The sequence below is a fragment of the Mercenaria mercenaria genome, chromosome 8, assembly GCF_021730395.1.
Source record: "Mercenaria mercenaria strain notata chromosome 8, MADL_Memer_1, whole genome shotgun sequence".
NCBI classification, from domain to species: Eukaryota; Metazoa; Mollusca; class Bivalvia; order Venerida; family Veneridae; genus Mercenaria; species Mercenaria mercenaria.
Genome location: NC_069368.1, coordinates 61,638,792 through 61,655,838, shown reverse-complemented (window position 1 = coordinate 61,655,838; position 17,047 = coordinate 61,638,792). Strand labels below are relative to the sequence as shown.

Below are 17,047 nucleotides of genomic sequence, written 5' to 3'. Positions count from 1 at the left end.
TCCACTGTATGTCACTTGTCTGTGTTCAATGATTCCAAAGGATTTTTTTATTAATCTTAATTTTTTGCCCCCGAAGGTGGGCATATTAAAATCATACTGTTCGTCCGTTTTTGTAGGGCTGTAACTCTGCAATCCACAAGGGGATTTTGAAATAACTTGGCAAAATGCTCACCATAATGAGACAACGTGTAATGCGCAAGATCCAATCCCCTAGCTCCAAAGGCAAGGTCATCCTTAGAGGTCAAAGGTTTACAATGTGTGTTTCGTGTCCGGACCATAACTCTGCCATCCAAGAAGGGATTTTGAAATTACTTGGCATTAGTGTTTCCCATAATAAGGCAACGTGTCCTGCGCAAGACCCATAAACCAAGCTTAAATGTCAAGGCCAAACTTAGAAGTCAAAGGTTAACATGTTTCCGGTTCATAACTCAGCATGGAATTTTGCAATTATTTGGCATAAATGTTTCCCATCATGAGACAACATGTCATGCGCAAGACCCATATCCTTTGCTCTAAGGTCAAGGTCACACTAAGAGGTTGAAAGTTAACATCGTTTGTTTCTTGTCCGGTCCATAACTCTGCCATCGACGAAAGGATTTTAAAATTACTTGGCAAAAATGTTCACTATAATGAGATGATGTGTCATGCGCAAGACCCAGGCCCCTTGCTCCAAGGTCAATGTCACACTTAGAAGTCAAATGTGAACTTATTTTTTCTTATCTGGTCCAAAAATCAAGGGATTTGAAAATAATTTGACACAAATGTTATCCATATTGAGGTGTGTCACGCTTATGACCCGGCTCTCTCGGATCAAGTTCAATGTCACAAAATAATTCATACCTAAACTATTCTTGCATATTTTGTGCAGACAACTGTAGCATTCTTGAGCACACTTCGGTGGGGGTGGTGGTGGGGAGGGGGGCATTTTCACCAGTAGTGACAACTCTTGTATTTATATTTGTTTGTTTTGGGTTTAACGCCATGTGTTCAACAGTATTGACATTTCCTATTATAACAACGTAAAATTGATAAATCTGACAATTTAAACAATTATAACATTTTATGCCAGATTTATGTTGCCAAACGCTTATATGTGGAAACAGTGGTCAGGTAAAACAAATGTATTTGTACACATGCTTATGAAACTTCTAATTTATTATTTATATTCATATTTAAACTAAAGGGCAAGATATATACCAAGATGTTTGTCTTGAAAAAATAGTAAGACACCAATTGTAGATTTATTTGAAAATTCAAATGTTTAAACAGTTTTGACCTGAATGGTATCAAAAAGGATTATAATCAAAACGTGGGATTTATTGGGGATTATGTCTGTGGAGCCAATCAAAACAATATTATCAAGTACTTCATTGGAGGCCCACAAATAGGGTGTTCAGTTATTATCCTACTCAGTTATATAACAACCCGCAAAAGAATATAAGACCTGATTGTTCTCAAACTATTATATTTGAAAGCGTCAGTTAAAATGAAAATGATATGATAGTTAGAGAACGAAATATCGAAGAAAAAGAAAACTTCAAAGAAGCAAGAAATAATTTTATGTAAACGACTTCAAACAGTCACTATTTGCCGTCTTATTTTTCATTAGTTGTGATTAAACTCTGGAAATTGTGGCTATTATGCATTTGTAATACAATGGCATGCGGAATATAAAATATGGGGATACTAAGTTAATTATCACGGTTTTTTTTTTCAAGTAGAAACGGAGTAGCACATTAAGTAAGACATACTTTTCCAGGCATTGGGTATAGTTATATGTTATTACTGTTGAATATACAATTTTTTTTCTTATTTCAGTACCAAATGCCGCCATCTTGAACTAATCTCTCATCTACTGGTCTATTTAAGGAACGGAACACATTTTCATCTTTTTAACTGTATTTCACAGCGGTACGTGTGTTGATTATCATTGCATGCATACAGTACATGATATTTCGATAAAAAGTCAGACGAGGATGACTGCTGTTTTTCAGCTCCGATATCTGTTGATTTAAAAGACAAATGAAAAATAAGCTCTGGAGCTATAGCCGGCGAATACACCAATTCTCCTTGGTTCAATTTGTTTCCCTCAATATGGGTTTCGCTGGTCGCGTGAACGACAAGAAAAAAATCTCGCCGGTCTTTAAAACAACGAATGCTCCTTGAGCTAAGGAAACAAAACTTCTAACCTTTATTGAATCATATTGTGTCCTGTTTAAATAAGAAAGCAAATATTTCTTGAATTATATTCCTTCCTTCATTGTTAATAAACACAAATTTTCAAATGTTTATCCGAATTTATATCGCGAAAATACTAGTATGTTATTTGCAGCTTTGTCCTGTGAAAATCACTGTACGCCGGACAGACCGGGACAGTGCCGGTAAATCAGACTAACACATAGCCGGTTGCAAGCGAAGTGAAATGAAGTGGTCTATGTGTAGCTGCATTCATATTAGAAAGCTAATTTAAATACTAAATAATTAGATACTCAGCAACGCAAACTGCTACCGAACGGATGAGACTAAAACTACGATAATTATACAGAACGAAATACCTTTAGATCCAATTATGTAATTTTTACTTGAAGGTACATACTAGACAAGATACATAAGATTACCGCGGCTCACGAAGTATTATGAGATAGTATTGGTTACCTTCTTTATTTGGTATGACCTGGTTCATTAACTTCTGTCTAAGTTAAATTCACCGGAAGTATGACGTCATGAAATGGGAAAAAGGTAATGAGATGAAAACAATACCATATTCAAAACAAGCTGACGTCAAAATGCACTTAGCAACGTGCTGTCTTTAGGTTTTGTACTTAAATAGGAATGACACGGACAGACACGCGTACATATCTTTAATTTCCACCAAAAGCATCAAAACGGGGACATATTGATGGAACATATTTTTTTATAGAACGCGCGTTTAAATAATTATCCACAATGCATAGTACAAGCCTTTTGTCTGCGCTGATCAGCGCGCAACCATGTCTGAACAAGGTGTTTGTGTATCTCGACCATGAATATAAAATGCATTCAGTCGGAAAGGGAATGCTTTCGAAAGGTATCATCACTATTTTGTCGTTCAAAATGCTCCGTGTATTTAACATGATAACCACATATCACAGTTATATTTTATTTGTACTGCATTCATGAGAGGGTGATATGGAAAGTGTTTACCGCGCGATATATGAATATCGACAGAGACGTTTTTTAAAGCAATATGACAGGTTTAGCCAAGACCTTTTACATACCATTGACCCCTGTATTTATACGCGTAATGCAACGTTGTGTATGCTAAACGCCAAATCCAACAGCAGTAACATTTGAAATTCCTTATTTCTAAACGAATCATATATGTTTGAGCATTTTTTTTCTTAGTTAGATCATTTTTTATTCGATGATTAAAGTTTCGATTCAATAATTGGTAGTTGTTTTCTAAAGTTTGGCACGAACGGCAAATTATTATTTTAAAAGAAGAAATATTTACAGGGTTCACACATGCATGAACACAAGAAAAAGTAATTTTACACTTTAATATACAATGTAAGTAAGCACCACGTCAAAATTGATAGTTTCAGTATTTTATTCGAATCGGATGCGAAAGTATCAGTCTTTTAATAGCAGATATGAAAAAAAATATCACGTGCGCAGACAATTAAAAAAGCGCTATTGCTTATGTGCTATAAAATTAAGGATCAAATCGCATGCGCAGAACAGAATATAACGCATGTGATAGGCTTATGATCTATAATTTCGTATCACATGCACAACAGTGTTATTTTAGATATCTGCGCATGTGATACTTACTGGGTGATTAGATACGTTCGCATTGATAAAAGATTGCAACGATCAATTATGACGAGGCGCTTATATACATATAATATAAATTTAAATTTTGTTCTAGCATTCAAGCATGTTTGTACCCTGACGTTTTATTTCCTTTTTATGGTATGCTCACCCTGCAAAATGAAACAAGAGGGCCATAATGGCCCTATACATCACTCACCAGAGTTGATCTGGCCTACTGACCTAGTTTTTGACCCCACATGACCAAGAAATGAACTTGACCTAAAAATCACCAATACAAAGATTCTAACAAAATTTCATAAAGATTTGGTTACAACTGTGGCCTCTAGAGTGTTCACAAGTTTTTCCTTTGATTTGACCGGTGACCTAGTTTTTGACCCTACATGACCTAGATTCGAACTTGACCTATAGATTATCAAAACAAACATTCTGACTAATTCCCATGAGTTTCAAACTTAAATTGTGGTCTCTAGAGTGTTGAAAAGATTTTCTTTTGATCTGGCCTACTGACCCAGTTTTTGACCCTACATGACCCAGATTCAAACTTGACCTAGAAATGATTAAGACAAACATTCTGTCTTAGTTTCATAAAGATTGAGTCACAAATGGGGCCTCTAAAGTGTTCAAAAGCTTTTAATTTGATTTGACCAGGTGACCTAGTTTTTAAACCCACATGACCCAGTTTAAAAATTCACCTAGAAATCATCAAGCCAAACTTTCTGACTAAGTTTCATAGATATTGGGTCACAGCAGTGGCCTCCAGAGTGTTCACAAGCTTTTCCACTAATCTGACCTACTGACCTAGGTTTTGACCCAACATGACCCAGATTCGAATTTGACTTAGAGATTATCAATATTAACAAACTGATCAAGTCTCATAAAGATTGGATCACAAATATGGTCTCTAGAGTGTTCACAAGCTATTTATTTGATCTGATGTACTGACCTAGTTTTTGACCCCACATGACCCAGTTTCAAAATTGACCTAAAAATCATCAAGAGAAATATTCTGACCAAGTCTGATAAAGATAAGGTCACAAATGTGGTCTCTAGAGTGTTCACAAGCTTTTCCTTCGATCTGACCTAATGACTTAGTTTTTGACCCCACATAACCCAATTTCAAACATGACCTAGAGATCATCAAGACTAATGTTCTGACCATGTTTCATAAAGACTGGGTCAAAAATGTGTTCACAAGCTTTTCCATTGATTTGACCTGCTGACCTAGTTTTAGACCCCACATGATACAGTTTCGAACTTGACCTAGAGATCATGAAGACAAACATTGTGACTAAGTTTCATAAAGATTGTATCACAAATGTGGTCTCTAGAGTGTTCACAAGCTTTTCCTTTTATTTGACCGACTGACCTAGTTTTTAATCCCACATGACCCAGTTCCGAACTTGACCTAGAGATCATCAAGACAAACATTCTGACCAGGTCTCATAACGATTGGGTCAAATATTGTGGTCTCTAGAGTGTTTACAATGCAAATGTTGACGGACGACGCACGACGGACGCTGCACGACGCACACCGACGGACGCCGGACAATGACCGGTCACAATAGCTCACCTTGAGCACTTTGAAGCACCCTTTATATTTTAACACTAAAATTGACTTCTGAAAACCTAACAGTAAAATATTTGTTGGATTAAAAAGAACATCTGATAATCCAGAAACGCTGTCAACATGTTCTTTTGTTTATTTATTACCGTTGCACGTTTATTTTGACACGCTATATAATCACAATGATGATTTGATGCAAAAGTAAGGAAGTAGTTAGCGATTTTTTCATTTGTATTCAATTTATGAAAACGTGATGAATTAAATATCTTATGTGTTAAAAACTTTCTTAATGTTTGAACAAAAGAAAGATAGATGTTTTAAATGATTAGTTACATCGCTTAAACTATGCATTATCAACATTAATTAAAATTTAATGTTGACGAACTCGGGACTCCAAAGATGGTAAAATGTAAGTGGAAAATGTTTGCGTAAATGCTATTATTAAAGTTCTGTTGTTTCTTTTTATACTTGTTATTTATGTATTTATTATCCTTAATGTTTGTAAATAATTAATGAATTATCTAATTAATTAATATGAAATTGTAAAATTAAAAAGGATAAAAATCTCCTTCACCCTACGTGTAAGAAAACATAACTCTCGTCCACTTTGCCTACAAACTTTCAAACTTTGAATTCCGGAAACTTCCAAAAATCGAACTTTTAGGCTGGTCCGGGGTCGTTTTGTGTTCGGAAGTTACACTTTACTAAATTTCAGCTGATAATGACACTATGTAAGATTTTGACCATTGTTCGAGTCTCTACACCCCAGGTACAGTCCCTGACTCGCGGAATTTGCTTTTTCCGCGTTACCACAGGCATAAATATTTGCCTTGAGTGGAAAATTGCGATGATTTTTTCACATTGAACGGCTGTTGACAAGGGCGAAAAATCGCGATGATTATATAACACACCGCAATAAAAGTATCACTAAATGCCCGCGGCGAGTCACGAGGAATAATCTTAGCGGGTCGCGGTGAATTGCGATGGATCGCGGTGAACCACCGGCAATCACCGCGAAATCCAGGTAAATGTTGTAGGTTAAACACATATAAACTATCTACTGTTGTTACATGAATAATTGCATTAGTATTTTTTCTGTTAAAATGGACAAATAATAGGGTTTAAAAACAAATAAATAAAATTAATGTTAATATGTAATCATTCCTTTAGTTTAATAATTCATCTATAGTATTTAACAAATTGAAATTAATTCCTATCTTACCTTTTGGATAAGTTTCAAAATTTACACGTAAGGCTTGGCATCGCAATTTTGTAGTTTTAAGTTGAAATTTAATGATTTCCTGTAGATGATAAATGTATATATTCATTCGCAAAATAAAACAGAAATATAAGTAATATATAGCATATTACAAAAACTGTTTCATGTCATTGTGGAGTACCGAGAAACACAAATTGACCCGCTTCACACTTGCAGGAAGTGTCACTTTTCATACTATTTATTGTCATCAATATTTTAAGCATAGTCAAATACTGTATGATACACGTAATTGACACTTGAAACTTTTCTATTTTTGTAAAGAAGCAGTTGCACAATGTGATATGTATTATCAACAGACTTTATATCAGGCAATTTTTTTATAGAGTATTATATAAAATATATAAAGAAATCGTTGTTTAAGTACTTTCTAAGTAAACCACTTTACATTTCGGCAAGGATGGTCACCTGTTTTTACCAAATTAGTTTTAAATATAATTTTATAATAACATTTTATTAATTCTTTAGGCACAATTAAAATCAGAAATAAGAGTCTTTGTGTTATCTTTTCCGGCAAAGGTCGACTCTTCTTTTATCCAATTTTAGCTAGTTTTAACAGTTTTAACTAAATTTTACACAATTATTTTTTACATAGTTTACGTAGAATAGAAACAAAGGTAATAAAACTTTATTATTACATGACTGTATTATATTGTTTCTCTGATTGAAAACGGTTCGAAAAGTAATGAGTACATATCATATCAACTTCTCTTGGGATATAAATAACGAAAATAAAAATAGGTCGAAGTAGGTGCTTGGAAAACCAATATCAACCTGATTTGGTCTAAATTTATTCCTTATTTCTTTATTAAAGTTACAATTGTAATAACAAGACTGACTTTATATTTATTCATGTAATAAAACAATTATTGACTTTTTCATAGGTTGATATCAAGATTTATCAACCCTCAAAAGTTATATTCACCTCGCTTTCGGCTCGGTGAATATAACTCTTTTCGGATTGATAAATCCAGATATCAACCTATGAAAAAGTCAATAATTGTATAATAAGAAATAACTTTAATAAATTCAGTAGGAATCACAGGAAGTAAATATTATTTAAAGTAAAGTTAGGCCAGCATTTGTAGATAGATGTTAGGGACCTATGGTGGCATAAACAACATACAGAGCAGGGTAATAGGTGTAAGATAGAAGTCACCATAGGAAAATCCAGTAGTGAGGAAGTACAGTAAACAAGCAGACGACGACAGGCAACCGAAAGCAGGCAACAGGTACGCAGGTACATTTTAGCTACGAATTATACCGCGAAATTGAGGTGTCCCGTACACAAGAAATGCGTGTAGAGCTTTTATTATCCAATTGATTTGCTTCAAACTTGCTACATCGTTAAAAGATAGATACAGCTAGATTGTCAGGGCATTTTCATTAAGATATAAACATTAAACAAAACAAAATACATAAAAACGGCCGATTTTCAGTAAAATTACCGGAAAAACTTCATACCGCGCGGTCGTAAATAGCTATTATGACTGAAAAGTAAATAAATTGAAATCAATGCGGATAATAAATTTGGACTTTCGACTAGAAAAGGCAAAAAACAGAATTAAAAAATCTTTGATAATAAAAAAATGCCGTCAATTTAAAAACATACTGTAAAGCGTAATTGTTAACCATAACGTGAATGAAATAAAGTACATGGAGTAACATATTTATCGATATGACATATAGACGTGGCCTGTAATCTAAAAATAAACCTCTGAATGGAAGGTTTCGGACGTAAATACATTGTTGTTATTTAAATGTGTTTTTTAAAGTTTTAATATATTTTAAATGTTTTAAAGTTAGTAAATAAAGTAGTAGTGCATACACGTTAGTTTATGAGCAGTGGCAGTCTTTTTCTTGCGTAACGTAACAAATTTCACCAAACTGATTCCAAAATAAATAAAACGAAACCATGATGCGAAAATGTAAAATTATTATAATTATATTCAAAGCGCATCTATAGCTTATCAGTGTTGTATATTTCTGTGTTGTTTTAACGCTCCTTATTTAGTTGCAATTCGGGGCCAATAAAATGGATAGATGGATCTTTTTTTCTAATTTCATAAAAGTTAGTTTATATAATGAAAACATACGTATTTCTGTTGGAGTTTAAAGCATTGACTTAAAAATATATTTATGATATTCATTTTGCATCCATGGAAAATTTATCTGTTATCATGATATATATTTCTAGTTTTTATTAAATCAATCATTATTATTGCAGATGTTTCATGAACATTATCTGGTGGAAATGCGGATCCTTTATATTCATTATAAAATCATTTTCGACATTTTTTTTAATTTCACCATGTAACACCTTCAACGCCTTATTTACATGTAGCAGACTTGATCACTAAAATATTACAGAAAGCTGTAAATATATGATTTTTAAACCCGTAATCTGATAATATCTGAAAAAAAAAATCACTATATAATTGAGCCGCGCCATGAGAAAATCAACATAGTGGCTTTGTGACCGCGCAGTCTAGACAGGATCCAAGCTGTTCGCTTTCATAACCTACTGCAGTAAAACAAAGAGTTAGCGACCAACACAGATCCTGATCGTACCGCGCGGATACGCAAGCTGGTCAGGATCCACGCTGGTCGCAAAGCTACTTTGTTGGTTTTCTCAAGGCGCGGCTCATATTATGCAAAACTCCCGGAAAATAATAAGATATAAGATAACGAAGTGAAATCTTCAATTACCTCATCGTTAGTTCTAATAAGTCCTTTAATTCCTGATCTGTTTCTTGTCGTCACACAAGTATTTTACAAGAAAATGCGAAATTTAATTCGTCCGTTGACGAAGTGCCATTTTAGGTTACTTTTTAATTCCAGCGTAATTCTTTTAAGTTAAACACAATATCACAACTATGTTGAACAATGACTATTTTCAAGTCTTTAATTTTCACGTGTACTTAATGCTTGACTAGTAACATTTGTATTGGTTAACGAACTTTTCAGTGGAAAATTTAGAACATGGCATGAAACACTCAAAGAAGTAATCAACTATAATTAAATTCATATCTCGGAATTAAAACAAATGGGCATCATTGAACTTGGGGCAATTATCGACCACAATACGTTGATGAATGAAATCGAATTTTCGATGTGTGATGTATTTTCGCAACTCAGCTATCAACATCAATTACTTCAACATAAATAGTGTTTTATTAAATATTGTTGCAATATTTTTCAAAACCAAAATCATCTGGTTAAAATGAATTAGCTAATTATAGTATACGAGTTCAATGGATTACATAACGCCGGAATTTTAAAAGCAATTACAGTCTTTTGTGCATTTATGAAATTATAGAATTTCATGGAAAATATACTTGAAATAGAATAGTGAGAAGATATAAATGCTTGCAAAATACAAAATACTATTTATTTTCATCTTGTCTAAATGAATTAACAAAGTATACAGTAGTATATGTATATATACATGTATTATACAAGTTTAAAGACATAATGATATTAAACTTCATAACCCTGATATTTTAAAAATATACTCCTTGCATTTATTAAATTATATGAGTTAATGGAAATACACCTGAAATAGAAAAGTAAGAAGAAATAAATGATTCAAAAATATAAAACATTGTTTAATTTCTTCATTTCATATCCCATCATAGTGTTGAAATGTTAAATTAACTGTATGCATACATGTAACAACAAGCACTGCATTTACCTGTAAATCGCGGCGATTCATCGCAATTCACCGCGAACCACCGGCACTTCATCCCGATGCGCCGCGACCATCATCGCGGGACACCGCAATTGATTTTATTGCATTTGGTCGCGGCGGACGCTGTTAAATGTATTGCGGAGATGCATAAAAAACGCGCATCCCCGCGGCTCAGGAAATTATCCGCGCTCGGGTCGAATCGCGGGGAAGCGCGGACTTTGAAAAATCCGCGAGCCAGGGACTGTACCTACCTATACCATATATGAATATGTTTGTAGATGTCTTAGCTTTACATTTAAGCTACTTACAAGTCCATATAGTGCCATCAGAGGCATCAGAAAATGGCCTAACTTGTTATATGCAGTAGGGTGCTGGCCAAGAATAAGCTGATCCGACCCTGTTAGCCGTGAGAATTTCTCCAATGGTATCATTGGACTCAGTAAGTTGATGCTTAGGTTTTCAGGACTGTCTTGACTGCTATGTACAGTTCACATATTGAGAGTAATACCGGATTTTGACCTATGATCTTGACCCCTAGCCGACCGGGTTCGAACCTGACGTGGCCTGTTTTCTCTAGATACTGGCTTGCCATTTACAACATGGTATCATTTATTAAAATCGGACATCAGGTTATGAAAATATTACTTCTCCGACTCCTCCTCTATTTGATATATGAAGTACGCATTTTTTCACGAAAAATGACCTATTTTGAGACGGTCCTCCGAAGAAACCGTCGGTGGTAAAAATACACAAATTATATATCCGTTTAGATAATGTTTAGATTTAATTTATAAAACTTATTTCATTAACATATCTTGTGTTTTGAACATTCTACAATTATTTGAAGTTAATAAAAAACACGGACTTCTTCCGTCCGGAAAAGTAAGGAAATACAGTTAATATCCTAGATTACATACAGGCGGACGAATAGATGGTGTCGTTTTGTCACAAATTTTCAGATTTTGTCGTTTTCTATCAAAACAAGCTTTTATTTGCAGTTATTTACCCAAAGTAAATATTTTACAAACACTTTTCCCTTATTTTACAGAAAATATTTTAAGCCAAAAATGGCAAAGTTCAGCAAATATTCCCGACGGCGTGTGCGTCGGTGAAGAAAATTGTAATTCATATTCGATTAGGCAATATTTCAAACTACTTATTAAAAGAAATTAATTTCAGTTTGATACCTTTAACTTTTCATAGTAAAATAAAAATTGATGAATTTTTCGAAAAAATGCGACCACGATTAGCGTTATACGGTCCCTATAGCGAGTCTACAGATCGTACAGACGGACAAAGCGTACATAAAACTTTTTTTCAATACAAATAATTGGTATTCACCAAAGCGTGTTACTTTAGAGCCTATGTTGATGCAAAATATGTTTTGAAAAACAAGGTGTATTTTCGTGCATTTTTTTTTTTTTTTTGCTTTTTGACATCAAGGCACCCATGTTCAAGCCCGGGCGACCCTAAGGGTCGGATGTGAGCCTTGAGCTATACCTTTATGAAATATTTCAAAAAAACAATGTGTAAGAATAAATATTAAATATAAAATATAACTATAATATTATAATATAATTATAATAATATTAAATATAATTTAAATATTTCTTTAATAGTTCAACAAATGCATGTCGTACGTCGCACGCTATTTTGCACAGAGGCGATTTCGAGATACATGTTGATGTGTATGCAGCTATTTAAATTATGAGTAACTGACGTCCATGTATGTTTTTACTACAATGATTAAAAGATTTAAATTACATTTATTATTTATCCCCGTTTAATTTTTAGAGAATTCATAATCGTAAAATACATAATAAATCGAATTATCATCAACAAAAATAACAAAAAATGTAACGTTACGCGTAACAAGATGTTAGTACGGCAGTCGGTGTTTTGACGATAAATCTGTCAATTTTAAAGACATCTGGACAAAATAACCAATAGACGACATTGAATTTTGCCGCGTTTGTTTTATGTCATTTCCGTATTTACTCGCTTTAACGAAACCTTGACGGCTTTTCCTACAAGCGTTACGCTCGTCATCCTGGTACGTATTTATTCAATAATATTGTAATAATTTATCAGAAAAAAATACCAAAACTTATACTGTCATAAAATGCATACATTAACAAATATGAACATGTTTAAAGCAATAATCATTAACAAGTATTAAATGACTACGGTATATTTTAAAAAAAATACATACTGAAAATGTTACGTCAAAAAGTCCATTTCAAAATCTGACTTATCTTGTTAGTATAAAACTTTCATGAACCATCATTCTGTGAAAAAAATTACATCGTCTACTGTAAAGCTGCAAATATTAGATTGCATAACGTTACGTCGTATAATATCACTTTGCTGTACATAAAAACGCAACGTTTTTGTTGATTTTATTAGCTCGATTTCTATTAAATAGCTTTAAAGTATTTGGTTCATTTTACAAATTTGTGACGCATATTATATATCTTTATTATCTTTCTTCTATATTTTCAGTATCTTTGAAATAATTTATTCTGAACATTGTGCCTAGAAGTAAACTTAGTGTATGAACATTTCATCTATAATAAATGGAATATCACTTTTACATTTAAATCTAAGGTCCAGTCCAAAAAATAATGTTCTGTAAGAAAATTTAAAGTTGTACTGGACCTACAAAGAAAGAGAAAATTGCATGGCAAGCGTCATTTTATTTGATGTGCCACGAAAATGGAAGTATTTTTAAATTACTTTCTCAACGAATTTATATTACATATTCCTACAAACCTACCATCTATGTACTAATCAAATGTTCTGTTTTCCGTTTAGTTTTTCGTGAAACCAGTGTTTTAAGTGGTAATTTACAGGTCTATATGAATGTATTACACTCGAGGCAATGTAACACCGTAATAAGATGAAGGCGATCAGTCAGCCTACGAAGTTTAAATAAATAAATAAAAGTAATACTTTTATCCACACTTAAGTTAGGACAATTTCATTTTGCATTTTAGCTCGGAATTGATTTTACATGATTTTATCATACCATACACGCATATACATATAATATTATGTATCATATACAGTTTTTAAAAGTAGAACAGTCACTCTTGTATAATTTTCTAATATATAAATCAAAGAGGGGTAAATATATTTTTATGTTCTTATGAGCACACAAAAAGAATAAAAATCATTTGGAGCAGTCATGGTGTCTTAATTGATAAATTTCAAATGAAAAGAAGTCTGCTTCGTCCCCAGTCCCTCGCTCACGTGGTCACACAATAACTACTCCCTCGCTCCCTCACGTAGGTCTTTTTGCTGGTTTTTGATGTTATATAGCAATAATTCGGTCAAAAATGTGCTTCCGCAGTGTAGTGTAGTCGAAAAGATCCATAATAATGGAGCGCATTTGTGCGTAATCCTGGGAACCCAAAAAGGCAATTTTTAACTTACGAAATGTATTTTACATAAAATTAGATACCTTTCATTAATGTTTTTTTTTTAGATTTTGTATTACCCCAAAACGAAAGTACGGTATTTATTCTGCTGATCGTTTTCTGAAATGCGGCAATATGAGGGCACTTATCTTCAGTTGACTTGTATTCACTGCATACTTATCAGCACCTTTTTTTCTTTTGCGTTTTCTTAAACCAAATGCATGAATGTCTTGTCGGAAATAGGTCTATGGCGGAGTGAAAAACTAGAAACTGTATCAAAAAGGACCTGAAGCAGCTGAATTGTATATTAAATTTCTTTCATTGGTATATAATCTAGATTAATGTATGTTTTGACATACTTATCTTTATATATCATTCCATTGTAGTATATTTCGTTTGCTAATATAAAGTTCGAAAAAATTCGTACACAGATTAGTGTCCGAATCTTATTATAGCCGTCCAATTTTTAGTGTTTCTTTTTATTTTCGTTCTATTTTTCCCGAATAAATGTGCAAATTGTATATTATTTACTGCGGTAATAATAATAGGTGCATGTATAAATGAATATACATAACAAATAATGAAAAGCAACATTCAATCGATCATTCAATTCATCCGCGTGTCTATGTGCAGTCGAATGGCCAATGAGTATGCAAGAATTCATGACCAGTCGGTAATTATTTACTCGATTATTCATTTAGTCAGCCTGAAAGATTTGTTCCTTCAGTATGTCTGTTTATCTGCCTGTCTTACTAGAGATTATGTCGGTCAGTATCTATACGTAGTTGATATACAAATGTTATGAATTTTGTCATACAAATGTTATGAATTTTGTCAAAGATTACTCTATCTTATTGATATTTACACAAACGAAGTGCGAGTTCAATCATTCAGTCTTTCATTCTATCTCCATCTTATTAAAAACAATGCTTCAAACTTAATTATTTTAATAATGCCAGACGTACTATACTTCAGCAGTAAAATAAATAAAGATAAGCATAGGGAAAAAATAATTAACACGTACTCGAATTCATGCCTAAGACTACGGTGTTTTAGCCATCACATTCTCTCTAAAAGATATTAGGCGATATCGCAAAGTTACTACGGCGGTCAGCAAATTAATCAAGGCGGTATGACGATATGGCAATGCACAGATTTATGGATGCGGTATGTGCAGTTACAAATATACATATTTATGATGAGTCCTTGAAGAATTAACTGTACAAAAGTGTGTTTCTTGTCTTAAAGGCTGTATGTGTATAAATACCAAGATTTTTTATTAAAGCTTTGTTTTCTGACGTCATAAGTTCAGTAAATGTAAACATGTTCGGTCTTATTCAAAACCTACAACGATGACATGTGAAGTTACGATTGAAAAACATCGCGTCTCCATCGTAACTTCCCGTATCGCCACTATCGCAAAATATCTTGTAAGAGAGAATGCGAACGGGACACTGTACTCAAACAAATACATAATTATACTTAGTATTTAACATGTGTGATTCCGCCAGAGTTCTGTTAACAAGTAATTGTTTGTCATAAAAAATACATTACAATCTTCTTTGGACTTTCAGATACCGGATACCTCCCCCCCTCTCCGCACCACACCGCAAAAAGAAAAACACACACACACACACACACACACACACACACAGAAACAAACCCCAGAAAAAAGTTTTAAATCCACAGGACCTGTTATATTCTTAAATGCATAATGTAATTTTCTAAAATTAACTGCTTTACGGTTTAATGAAAATATGTTTTTTTTCAAATATTCTCTTGCAACAGCCCTGCCTCTTTGTAGGTTATAATCATCCTGATCACTGTTGATGCTAGGTTTGTTAACGTCCGGAGGTTGATATAAATGTTTGCTATCAACAGCGTACAACATAATAATTGCAGTTTAAAATGCGTATATATCTAATTTGAAGAAACGGGCGGTAATAATTAATGATGAAAACAACATTGATAATAACAATAACAATGTGTTCAAAGTAATAATTGTAAATTAAAATACCATTAAAAAAATATGCAGAGTTATCTCAACGCATTTTTACCATTTATTTTCTCAATTAGTAAATGGACGTCAAATTGTGCAAAATAGCGTGCGACGTACGGTGTAGCTTTTATTACGATATCTTAAGATACTGATTTTTGAAAAAAAAATATTAACAACGCTAGCATTTGACCAAATTTACCTCGACATGCGACAATTCCACGATATTTGCGCGATAGACTGTCGTGAGTCTTTTCTCGTTGTCGTGTGTCGTGGTTAAGCAATTCAAGTCGACAGTCAAAATTCAACGATATTTGTGCGATATGAAGTCGAGTGTCGTTGTACATTGCCGTGTATCTCGTTGAATGTCGTGTGTCACGTTCTTAGGGTGAATTTTTTCGATGTCTTTTTTACAACAAGCAATCCTTATTTGCGTAAAAGTATTTGATGTTATTTCGTTAAGCGTTGAACAATTTTAAGCTCTCGCATGCAGAAGAATTAAAGTTGCCACCCACTCCGTAATATGGCAAGACTTGTCCGCTTTAGTATTATTTTTCAAGTAGTAGTTTAATAATGGTCCATCAAACATGTTACAAGTAGTACTTTTATCATGACATTACTATAACAACTTCCTGATAAAGCCTGTCTGAGAAAAGCAGGCTTTCTCAGGTCAGTGACCTTGAGAACACTTTACACTGTTTAAACCTATGATTAAATCCAAGGACATCAGATTGTGTCCATTATGCATTTAAAAATTATTACGCCCTCATACGACACTGAAGTAGGTCTTTAAAATCGCTAAATATAAAAAAGCGAAAAAAAAAAAACAAACAAATGCTAACCTTGTGTTTTGTAACCACATGTCTGTTTTGCTGAACACGAAAGAATAATTTCAATTTGTTCCCAAGTGAAATTTTATCCGAAATTCAGTTGCTAGACGGATACCCATTCTCACCAAGCAAACGTTTGAAGTAAATTAAATACACACGCCATAACGCCGCTTGGCAGAACAAATAGGCAGTACCGTTTCATCTACCGTTGATTTTTTTCCATGAAAGTCCATTCCAGACGCAATATTCCATGATGTAAGTGCAGAGAGCTAAAATCCTGAACAAACTCTTTGCATGATTCATTTACCGTTTCTACGAGCGTTTCCGTTATAAAAACATTTTTGTGCTAATTGCAAATATGGTAGGCATACGCTATACATTACTGACATGGTCTCACATACCTATTAAGAGCGCGTTTATAAAAATATTTGCGTAAATGTCTTTTAGCAGTTATT

At 33.4% G+C, this 17,047-nt stretch overlaps 1 protein-coding gene across 3 annotated transcripts in view; it reads right to left on the bottom strand.

Annotated features, from left to right (window-relative positions):
* LOC123566246 (probable methyltransferase-like protein 24) overlaps positions 1–16,814 on the bottom strand; it is a 69,401-nt gene extending 52,587 nt beyond the window's left edge. Inside the window, exon 1 of one of the 3 annotated variants that reach the window (XM_045360187.2) lies at positions 16,605–16,814. The gene's annotated coding sequence lies outside the window, so the exon portion shown is untranslated. Of the gene's footprint in view, positions 1–6,602; positions 6,670–9,365; positions 9,591–16,604 lie in introns of those variants that run through there. The other 2 variants (XM_045360189.2, XM_045360188.2) reach the window with 2 other exon arrangements.
* Positions 16,815–17,047: the final 233 nt, after the last annotated feature.